Source organism: Salvelinus alpinus, chromosome 27 (genome assembly GCF_045679555.1).
Source record: "Salvelinus alpinus chromosome 27, SLU_Salpinus.1, whole genome shotgun sequence".
Lineage (NCBI taxonomy): Eukaryota > Metazoa > Chordata > Actinopteri > Salmoniformes > Salmonidae > Salvelinus > Salvelinus alpinus.
The window spans coordinates 46,876,805-46,889,070 of NC_092112.1; the positions used below are offsets into that span (position 1 = coordinate 46,876,805).

Sequence of the window (12,266 nt, forward strand, 5' to 3'; positions counted from 1 at the left end):
ACTGTCTGTTTGTGTGAATGGCGGAGGTCTTATCGGCTGGAGGGAGGAAGGAGAACATGTTGAAGCTTTGAATGTGTATATCCACTAAGAGACCACACTCTGGGGAGTATAAAACAAACACAACATTGCTGAGGGATGACTCCTCTCCTAAACAACAGAGACCTAGGCCGGGGTTCCATTTAGTCACGGGTTATAGGCATCTCGGCTTTTAAAGGCAATTTCGATTTTGAGCCGACGTATGCAGCGTTCACTGTGAATGGGATCTCCTTGAAAGTGGGATAATTGTCTTTTAAAAGCCTCAATGACTATAACCCGCGATTGGATGGAATCCCGGCCCTACTCCATGTCAGTGCTACTGCTCTGAGCAGGGAGAGACTAACCACAGTTCATTGTTGTTACATATGATACCAGACACCAAATGGACATAGTGTAGATACAGTAGGAGGTGATTAGAGAGAGCTCACTATGTAGACACAGTTTTGAATCATTCTCTACTTTATTTAGTCCATAGAGACAGAGAGTGAGAATTGACTGGAGTGAAGCTGTACTACAGTACTGTATGTATTGTACAAATAGCTTCCTGAAACGTGGACAGTGAGAAAGCATTGTCTTATGGATAGGACTGTAACAATACAACACTAGTGTGATGATGATTTTCTGGGGCCTGTCTGTAATTTGCAGCGCTAGGCTGGCTCTGTTGTAATCAGGTGTTTCGGTAAGACTGAAGCTAACCGCTAACCACTGCTAGCTAGCTCCAGCTAGGCCAACAGAGCTGAATTAGAGAGAGGATTGGTATTCAAGTCCACATTGAGTTGAAGCCGGCACTCACAAACATAGTGTGTAGCATAGTATGCACGCAGTGTGCACAAACACAGACACTTACACATAGACAAACATGCAAACATACACACACACACTCACACACACACACCACAGCCATTGTGAGAGGGCGTGTGTTACTGCTGGTCTATTTATATGTGTAAAAGATCCCAGTCTGCCAGCTAAATTAAGGGGTTGGAAGAGCAGGAAAAACGTGTGTGTGGGTTCCTCTTCCCAAGCAATTCCTGGCATTCCCGGCTGCAATGCTCCGTGCATTCAGAAAGCCATGAGGCATTCACCCCGAAATGGTGACGTGGGTGTGTGTGTGTTCGTTGGGGGTTTGTGTGAGTGAGAGAGGAAGATGATCCCCTGTCCCCAAAAACAGGCGGCAATCCATCAGAGGCCTGTCAAATTCCACTCATGAATATGAATGTGTATCTGCATGTCACCAACTGCATTATGTTGGTTTTATCGATCTTAGGATTGTTTACCCTCTCCACTTCAAAACGCTCTCCATTTCCTCTCTTCTCCTTATCCTCTCTATCTTTCTTTCTTTCTCTTTCCCAATTTATTCTCTTTCCTTCTCCTCCCTCTCTATTCTCTCTTGCTCTCTCTCTCTCGCCCCACCTCCTCTCTTTTCCTTCTCCTCCCTCTGTATTGTCTGTCACTCTCATTATTTCTCTCTCTCCTTTCATTCAGTCTTTGATTCCCTCAATCACCCTCCCTCTCTCCTCCCACTAGCACTGTAATTAAGCGGATCAGAGAGTTGGGCCTCCCTCTAACAGTAGAGTGGACAAACAGATTCCTACCTTTGTATTTTAAGACGAGACTAAAAGCATTTCACCCAGCCTGAAGGCCAGACAGCCTCGTGGACGCCTCACTAACACACACGGCACACTGATTACAGAGCAGCACAGGCTGTCCGCAAATGACCGTAGCCCATTGGCCTTGAACTTTTGCTGTTGACTTTCAATGAGTACAGTTGACCGTGAATGAACGCCTTTGAACGTTGATGAGAACCGTTGATCCCGAAAGAATGTCGTTGACCGTAGTTGACTGTGAATGGCCACAATTGACCTCATCAACCACTATAATTGATAGTAAATGAGTGCTTTTGACCGTGATCATGGCGATATCAAGTTAACAGTGTAGACTGAAGCTCAAACCATTGCCATATTTCCATAAGGGAGTTATGGGTTAGGGATAGGGTGTTTTCCTCATTCTGACACTGTGGCACTTCCTATTAGCATGAATAAACAGCGGTGGCATGTGTCCTCTCTGTGTTTGTTAGTACACTGCGTGCACTTGTGTGTATGTGTGCTGTATCTTTGCGTGCATAGGTGTGTGTATGTGTGTGTGTGTGTGTGTGTATCAGTGGAGGCTGCTGAGGGGAGGACGGCGAATAACAGTGGCTGCAACGAAACAAATGGAATGGCATCAAACACATAGAAACCATGCGTTTGATACCACTCCACTGATTCCGCTCCAGCCATTACCACGAGTCCGTCCTCCCCAATTAAGGTGCCGCCAACCTCCTGTGATCTGTATGTACTGTATCAGTGCGTGTAAGGCTCGGTGGTGGTGAGAGCCCATAGTGGGGGGTTGTAAGCCTACTCTTAAGCCCTATTCGCACGGGACTATATTACTAGAGAACGTTGGTATGTATTTTTTACCGCAGAATGTTCGTTATTCCAGAGGACGATTTGGACGGGATTGTTTTTTCCTCAGACTGCCCTCTGTAATTCTTTTTATTTTCAATAAATTGACAGTTATGATGGAAGTCTGGAGTTTTTTTTCTAGGCATGAAGATATTTTAACAAGTCTGGGCAATAACAGGCTACACTGACAACTCGAGCTTGGTTCCCAAGTTTCTAAACCGTCTTTGGTATAGTGTCGCCATAATAGTTGAATTGAGGAAGTGTGATCATAATCATTCGGGTATTTTAGCGAGCCGCAGTAGTAGAAAACGTCCTAACTGCACCCCGGCCTTCAGATGTGAGCTAAACGGAGCACTTGCACTTGATATGCATTTTTAGGCTAGGGATGAGAACGTGAACGTGTCAATTCAAACGTTGAGCTCAGTTGTATGCTGTTTGCGATCTATTAACAGGAAGGGTATTAAATAGGCGCAATATTTTGGGGGGATGAATCTGGCGATGTTCATATTCATTCGCACAAAACGTATCAACAAAAGCATTCACTGTGAAGGTTAATAGAGGGCTTGCAGTTGACCTAGAATGCCTCCTGGCGCCGATGTTGGAAGACCACCGCATTCATTCTTCTGACAACTACAACCGAGTGGCTACCCCAAACTGCATGATAACAGTGCCTAAAACTAGTTGATTCATCACCAGAGTAATTTTCTGTGGAGTATTTGGCTGCTCTTACAAGGAAAGAAAGACAATGGGGGAAAATATGTTTACAGATTCCCTGCAATCATGAAACACCGTTGGTGACGCCAATGAGATAAGAACGGTCAGAAAAGCGAAGAAACCTTTTTTCCCGGCAAGACGAGACAGCTGTCAGTACAGGGTTTACTAGGGTCATTTCATCACTGGTAAGTCAAGTGTGATCATTTTCGAGTTTAGTTTCGCTGTTATGCTAACCAGGTGTTAACAACAACACTAAGTTACTGTAGACCAAATTAGCTAGCTCGATATCTTGTAGTCTATCTATTAGCATGTGTCGTGTGATTTTCAAGTTTTGGGGAAGCAATTTTTTCACCATAAAAATGCCCCAATATAACAAAGGATTGCATGCCTCTATCGTCACATTTGCAGACTAATGTGATGAGTAGATTGGATAGTGATAATTTAGGCTATTAATGAGCACATAGAGGCATAGGCTTATAGGCTATATCAGAGATGTTTCTTTCCCTTGTGGCCCTTTCTGCGATGTTAGGCTAGGCCTACTCAACTAACACTGGCAACAGATCAATACGAACAACCTCTTCTTGAAAGCATCCGTGTAATCTAAGCCGAAAAGGGGTCATAAAAGAGGTCCCGATTTTGTCAAATGAACATTAAAAATATATTTTCGCATTTTAGCTAACCCAAACTTTTTTCCTAACCTTAACCTAATCACCCTAACCTGCTGCGTAAATTCTCCTAATCTGCTATGAAATGTCAAATATTATGTTCATTTTACACAATCTGGATCCGTTCTGGCCTTGACCATAAATAGGGGAGACGCAAATTGTGCAATATGACGTCCAAATAGTCTGGAGGACATTACTGTCCCAAAAAGCTCCAGTGGTTATCATATATATATACATACAGTGGCAAGAAAAAGTATGTGAAACCTTTAGAAATACCTGGATGTCTGCATTAATTGGTCATACAATTCTATCTGATCTTTATCTAGGTCACAACAATAGACAGACACAGTCTGCTTAAATTAATAACACACAAACAATTCTACGTTTTTCATGTCTTTATTGAACACACCGTGTAAACATAATGTAATTTCAGGGGAATAAAAAAAAAAGTAAATACCACAGGTTGCCAACCACATTCCACTGATCTACTGGGTGAGCAGACTAACGTTCCAGCCCAGCAATAGCACACTTGATTATTAACTAATTAGGTTTGATACGTTGAATCAGATGTGTTAGTGCTGAGATGGAACAGAAAGAAGCGTGCACACCGAGCAGGTTTGGCCTGCTCTAGTTGTAAAATGTTTATACATTGTGTGTGACTTTTTTAAACTGTATTTTTTTAGGTACACATATAATCCATGGTATACAAGGATGTACCCTTATTCTCTTGGGACATTCATTGGGACCTCTTCATCTGCAGACAGGGTTTCAAGACTATCTGAGGACAGAAAACATCTCAAAGATGTTATATTATAGAAAAATTGGACACAGCTCTTAATAGTATGTTGCTATATCTGTCTGTCCCTTTCCCTTTCTCGTTAGGGACCGGAACTGGAGAATATTTTCATAATGTCCTCCCACAAAGTTACTGCTCTATCCACAGTAGCCTACTCTCCCCTCTCTGACAGCTGGATCTGCTAGCTAAATCTTTCACCTCCGTCCATGGTTGTTAGCTAGCTAGCTACTTAGCTACAAATGCATTTAGTTACAATGATAAATACATCAAGATAGATAGCTAGCTAACTAGCTAATATGATGTTAGCAAGCTGGTGATATTTAATTAACTTAGCTAGCTAGTGTATACAGTGTGTAAAGTTAGATAACTACGGTAGCGAACATTACGTTAGCAGCTCATTTGAGTTTAACACAATGTATTTACTTACTTGAATATGTTATCCCACTGCCTCAGACTTCTGGGTCCTTAGAAAAAATAAATAATGGGCAATCTTCCCAAAGTTTCCGGTGGTAGCAGAACGCATCCAGCCGTGTTGACTATTGGAGGCATCCAACAGACTGACTCTGGTCTTACAACATGGCGGTTGACAGTGTCTCGGTCTTGTCGGAGACATTTGTTCACGGTCTTGACTCGGTCTTGGACAGTAAGAACTTGTAATTTCTTCCCGAGACCAGTTGAGTAAAATACCAATAATTATCAGCTTACATTCAGTCAGCGCATAAAACTGCTTTGCCAGGGCAAATATATAGACTCCTTTCTTGAAACATGAATATCTTAACAGCCTTTATATACACTACCGTTCAAAAGTTTGGGGTCACTTAGAAATGTACTTGTTTTTTTAAAGAAAAGCACATTTTCTGTCCATTAAAATGACATCAAATTGATCAGAAATACAGTGTAGACATTGTTAATGTTCTATTTTACTTTTGTAGCTGGAAACGGCAGATTTTTTATGGAATATCTACATAGGCGTACAGAGGCCCATTATCAGCAACCATCACTCCTGTGTTCCAATGGCACGTTGTGTTAGCTAATCCAAGTTTAGCATTTTAAAAGGCTAATTGGTCATTAGAAAACCCTTTTGCAATTATGTTTGCACAGCTGAAAATTGTTGTTCTGTGTACTACTCCCTTCACAGAACAGCGCAAACTGGCTCTAACCAGAATAGAAAGAGGAGTGGGAGGCCCCGGTGCACAACTGAGCAAGAGGACAAGTACATTAGAGTGTCTAGTTTGAGAAACAGATGCCTCACAAGTCCTCAATTGGCAGCTTCATTAAACAGTACCCGCAAAACACCAGTCTCAACGTCAACTGTGAAGAGGTGACTCCGGGATGCTGCCGTTCTAGGCAGAGTTCCTCTGTCCAGTGTCTGTGTTCTTTTGCCCATCTTAGTCTTTTCTTTTTATTGGCCAGTCTGAGATATGGCTTTTTCTTTGCTACTCTGCCAAGAAGGCCAGCATCCTGAAGTCGCCTCTTCATTGTTTACTTTTTGAGGACTTGTGATGCGCCAGCAAATTTTTCTTCTTTATTTCGCTTCTTTGTTAACCCTTTCCTTTCCAACAAAACCTGAAGAGATTAAATCAGAACATCGTTGAAAACATAATTATTATTTGATATTAATATAATTATTATGTTATAAATCCTTAGCCCTTCTCTGAAGGCGTAGAAGGCCCACTGTTGGGCCTCCCGAGTTGCACAACGGTCTTAGGCACTGCATCGCAGTGCTTGAGGCATCACTACAGACCTGGGTTCGATCCCAGGCTGTGTCACAGCTGACCGCGCCCAGATACCCATGAGGTGAAGCACAATTGGCCCAGCGTCGTCCGCGTTAGGGGAGGATTTGACCGGCTGGGATGTCCTTGTCCCATCGCGCTTTTGCAACTCCTTGTGGCGGGCCGGGCACATGCACGCTGACTTCAGTCACCAGTTGGACGGTGTTTCCTCCTACACGTTGGTGCGGCTGGCTTCCGGGATAAGCGGGCAGTGTATCAAGAAGCAGTGCGGCTTGGCAGGGTCATGTTTCGGGGGACGCATGGCTCTCGACCTTCGCCTCTCCCGAGTCCATACGGGAGTTGCAGTGATGGGACATGACTGTAACTACTGTACCAATTTGATATAATGAAAGTAAAAAACATTTAATCAATAAAAGAAGGCCCATTGTTCCCCACTGTCTTTGGGTTAGTAATAGAGTGGCTCTACTAATTCGTGGAGTGGCTCGATTTTCCCTTAGCATGTATTTTTTTTTACTATTCTGAATGTCTAAATAATTCACATGTTGTTCTGAAATATAAACACAGAAATACTGGACATTTTTAACTCTTATTATGGTGCTGATTTGACAATATTACAATCCCGGTCTTGGTCTTGACTCGGACTCGATTTGTTCCGGTCTTGGACTTGAATCAGTCTCCCTGTAGGTGGTCTCGAACACAACACTGGCACCAGGTGTGGTTGCTAGGTTGCTACGCAACTGCAAGGCCGCCTCATACATAGGCTACGCAGCACTTTATAATTTTGAAAAAATCAGTTATTTTTTTCTTGCCCAAACTGTGAGCAACACCTTCAAACACAGGGATGATTAGCACAGGACTCATATTATCAGAGGACTTTGGAGTTTGCCAAAAAGCTGTTGTTTATTCTGGCTTAAATTTGGACTTTCCTGCCATGTAAAAATTACTGACATGGCAGATTCGGACGGGACTAATATGACAGATGTGGTGTGTTGTGCTCGTGCACATAATTACATTACCCGACCTCCCCCAGTAAAACTAATCCCATCCGAATAGGGCTTTAGTAAAGAGAGCCAGTGTGTTTCCCTAATGCCAGTCCTCTCTAAAAGACTGCTTTATAACCCTGGCCCGAAAGGACGGAGAGAGACAGATTCAGCATCCCTTTCCCTCTCCCTCTCCCTCCTTCTATCCATTATCCCTCACCCCTTCTAGCCCTCCCTCTCTCCATCAATGATTCCCTCCCTCCTTCGCTCTGTCCCAGCTGACAGAGAAGGGCACTAAATAAGCTTGGCAACAGAGTACAGGCTCCAAGCCCTACTGAGCTGGTACTGTAAGGATCCCATGTTGTGAAGAGAGCTATGGCTAATGATTCCTAATCGCTGGGTTTTCACCCTTACTTTAGAACTTGTTTGTGTGTGTGTCTCTGTGTGTGTGTGACTGTGTGTGTCTGTGTTAGGGTTGTGGCGGTCATAGAATTTTGGATGACGGTAATTGTTCAGCCAAATGACCGAGGTCTCCATAATAAACCAACCGAATAGCAAAAGAATATATAGTATATATATATATATATATATATATATATATATATATATATATATATCTATATATATATATATATATATATACACACACTATATATACAAATGTATGTGGGCACCCCTTCAAATGAGTGGATTCGGCTATTTCAGCCACACCTGTTGCTGACATGTGTATAAAATCGAGCACACAGCCATGCAATCTCCATAGACAAACATGGAATGACCTTACTGAAAAGCTCAGTGACGTTCAAAGTGACATCGTCATAGGATACCACTTTTCCAACAAGTCAGTTTGTCAAATTTCTTCCCTACTAGATCTGCCCCGGTCAACTGTAAGTGCAATGTTGAAGTGAAACATCTAGGAGCAACAACGGCTCAGCCGCGAAGTGGTGGGCCACACAAGCTCACAGAACGGGACCGCTGAAGCACGTAGCTCGGTTGCAACAGTCACTACTGTGTTCCAAATTTCCTCTGGAAGCAACGTCAGCACAATAACTGTTTATCAGGAGCTTAATGAAATGGGTTTCCATGGTCGAGCAGCCACATACAAGCCTAAGATCACCATGCAGAATGCCAGGCGTCAACTGGAGTGGTGTAAAGCCTACCGCTGTTGGACTCTGGAGCAGTGGAAACGTGTTCTCTGGAGTGGTGAATCATGCTTCACCATCTAGCAATCCGACAGACGAATTTGGGTTTGGCAGATGCCAGAAGAACACTACCTGCCCCTATGCATAGTGCCAACTGTAAAGTTTGGTGGAGGAGGAATAATGGTCTGGGGCTGTTTTCATGGTTCGGGCTATGCCCCTTAGTTCCAGTGAAGGAAATCTTAACTCTACAGCGTACAATGACATTCTAAACAATTATTTGCTTCTACCTTTGTGGCAACAGTTTGGGGAAGGCCCTTTCCTGTTTCAGTATGACAATATCCCTATGCACAAAACGTGGTCCATTCAGAAATGGTTTGTCGAGATCGGTGTGGAAGAACTTGACCGGCCTGCACAGAGCTCTGACCTCATCCCCATCGAACACCTTTGGGATGAATTGGAACGCCTGCTACGAGCCAGGCCTAATCGCCCAACATCAGTGCTCGACCTCACTAATGCTCTTGTGGCTGAATGGAAGCAAGTTCCAACATCTAGTGGAAAGCCTTCCCAGAAGAGTAGAGGATGTTAAAGCAGCTAAGGGAGTACATACTCCATATTAATGCCCATGATTTTGGAATGAGATGTTCAACAAGCCATATATATATATAACCTCTCTCTCCAGATGAAATCTCGCGTCTTGTGACGGCCGGCCACCCAACAACCTGCCCGCTTGACCCTATCCCCTCCTCTCTTCTCCAGACCATTTCCGGAGACCTTCTCCCTTACCTCACCTCGCTCATCAACTCATCCTTGACCGCTGGCTACGTCCCTTCCGTCTTCAAGAGAGCGAGAGTTGCACCCCTTCTGAAAAAACCTACACTCGATCCCTCCGATGTCAACAACTACAGACCAGTATCCCTTCTTTCTTTTCTCTCCAAAACTCTTGAACGTGCCGTCCTTGGCCAGCTCTCCTGCTATCTCTCTCAGAATGACCTTCTTGATCCAAATCAGTCAGGTTTCAAGACTAGTCATTCAACTGAGACTGCTCTTCTCTGTGTCACGGAGGCGCTCCGCACTGCTAAAGCTAACTCTCTCTCCTCTGCTCTCATCCTTCTAGACCTATCGGCTGCCTTTGATACTGTGAACCATCAGATCCTCCTCTCCACCCTCTCCGAGCTGGGCATCTCCGGCGCGGCCCACGCTTGGATTGCGTCCTACCTGACAGGTCGCTCCTACCAGGTGGCGTGGCGAGAATCTGTCTCCGCACCACGTGCTCTCACCACTGGTGTCCCCCAGGGCTCTGTTCTAGGCCCTCTCCTATTCTCGCTATACACCAAGTCACTTGGCTCTGTCATATCCTCACATGGTCTCTCCTATCATTGCTATGCAGACGACACACAATTAATCTTCTCCTTTCCCCCCTCTGATAACCAGGTGGTGAATCGCATCTCTGCATGTCTGGCAGACATATCAGTATGGATGACGGATCACCACCTCAAGCTGAACCTCGGCAAGACGGAGCTGCTCTTCCTCCCGGGGAAGGACTGCCCGTTCCATGATCTCGCCATCACGGTTGACAACTCCATTGTGTCCTCCTCCCAGAGTGCTAAGAACCTTGGCGTGATCCTGGACAACACCCTGTCGTTCTCAACTAACATCAAGGCGGTGACCCGTTCCTGTAGGTTCATGCTCTACAACATTCGCAGAGTACGACCCTGCCTCACGCAGGAAGCGGCGCAGGTCCTAATCCAGGCACTTGTCATCTCCCGTCTGGATTACTGCAACTCGCTGTTGGCTGGGCTCCCTGCCTGTGCCATTAAACCCCTACAACTCATCCAGAACGCCGCAGCCCGTCTGGTGTTCAACTTTCCCAAGTTCTCTCACGTCACCCCGCTCCTCCGCTCTCTCCACTGGCTTCCAGTTGAAGCTCGCATCCGTTACAAGACCATGGTGCTTGCCTACGGAGCTGTGAGGGGAACGGCACCTCCGTACCTTCAGGCTCTGATCAGGCCCTACACCCAAACAAGGGCACTGCGTTCATCCACCTCTGGCCTGCTCGCCTCCCTACCTCTGAGGAAGTACAGTTCCCGCTCAGCCCAGTCAAAACTGTTCGCTGCTCTGGCACCCCAATGGTGGAACAAACTCCCTCACGACGCCAGGTCAGCGGAGTCAATCACCACCTTCCGGAGACACCTGAAACCCCACCTCTTTAAGGAATACCTAGGATAGGATAAAGTAATCCTTCTAACCCCCCCCCCCTTAAAAGAGTTAGATGCACTATTGTAAAGTGGTTGTTCCACTGGATATCATAAGGTGAATGCACCAATTTGTAAGTCGCTCTGGATAAGAGCGTCTGCTAAATGACTTAAATGTAAATGTATATATACAGTTGAAGTCGGAAGATTACATAGACTTAGGTTGGAGGCATTAAAACTAATTTTTCAACCACTCCACAAATTTCTTGTTAACAAACTATAGTTTTGGCAAGTCAGTTAGGACATATACTTTGTGCATGACACGAGTAATTTCTCCAACAATTGTTTACAGACAGATTATTTAACTTATAATTCACTGTATCACAATTCCAGTGGGTCAGAAGTTTACATACACTAAGTTGACTGTGCCTTTAAACAGCTTGGGAAATTCCAGAAAATATGTCATGGCTTTAGAAGCTTCTGCTAGGCTAATTGACATAATTTGAGTCAATTGGAGGTGTACCTGTGGATGTATTTCAAGGCCTACCTTCAAACGCAGTGCCTCTTTGCTTGACACCATGGGAAAATCAAAGTAAATCAGCCAAGACCTCAGGAAAAAAAATTGTAGACCTCCCAAGTCTGGCTCATCCTTGGGAGCAATTTCCAAACGCCTGAAGGTACCACGTTCATCTGTCAAACAATAGTGCGCAAGTATAAACACCATGGGACCACACAGCTATCATACTGCTCAGGAAGGAGACACGTTCTGTCTCCTAGAGATGAACATACTTTGGTGCGAAAAGTGCAAATCAATCCCAGAACAACAGCAAAGGACCTTGTGAAGATGCTGGAGGAAACGGGTACAAAAGTATTTATATCCACAGTAAAACGAGTCCTATATCGACATAACCTGAAAGGCCGCTCAGCAAGGAAGAAGCCAGTGCTCCAGAACCGCCATAAAAAAAGCCAGACTACGGTTTGCAACTCCACATGGGGGACAAAGATCGTACTTTTTTGAGAAATGTCCTCTGGTCTGATGAAACAAAAATAGAACTGTTTGGCCATAATGACCATCGTTATGTTTGGAGGACAAAGGGGGAGGCTTGCATGCCGGAGAACACCATCCCAACCATGAAGCACGGGGGTGGCAGCATCATGCTGTGGGGGTGCTTTGCTGCAGGAGGGACTGGTGCACTTCACAAAATAGATGGCATCACGAGGTAGGACATTTATGTGGATATATTGAAGCAACATCTCAAGACATCAGTCAGGAAGTTAAAGCTTGGTCGCAAATGGGTCTTCCAAATGTACAATGACCCCAAGCATACTTCCAAAGTTGTGGCAACATGGTGGTTTAAGGACAACAAAGTCAAGGTATTGGAGTGGCCATCACAAAGTCCTGACACCAATCCTATAAAAAATGTGTGGGCAGAACTGAAAAAAACTCAGGTACACCAGCTCTGTCAGGAGGAATGGGACAAAATTCACCCAACTTATTGTGAGATGCTTGTGGAAGGCTACCCAAAACTTTTGACCCAAGTTAAACAATTTAAAGGCAGTGCTACCA

At 44.6% G+C, this 12,266-nt stretch overlaps 1 protein-coding gene across 1 annotated transcript in view; it reads left to right on the top strand.

Moving 5' to 3' along the window:
• Window positions 1-12,266, top strand: part of usta (uronyl 2-sulfotransferase a) — a 181,335-nt gene that overhangs the window by 62,757 nt on the left and 106,312 nt on the right. The window lies entirely within an intron of this gene.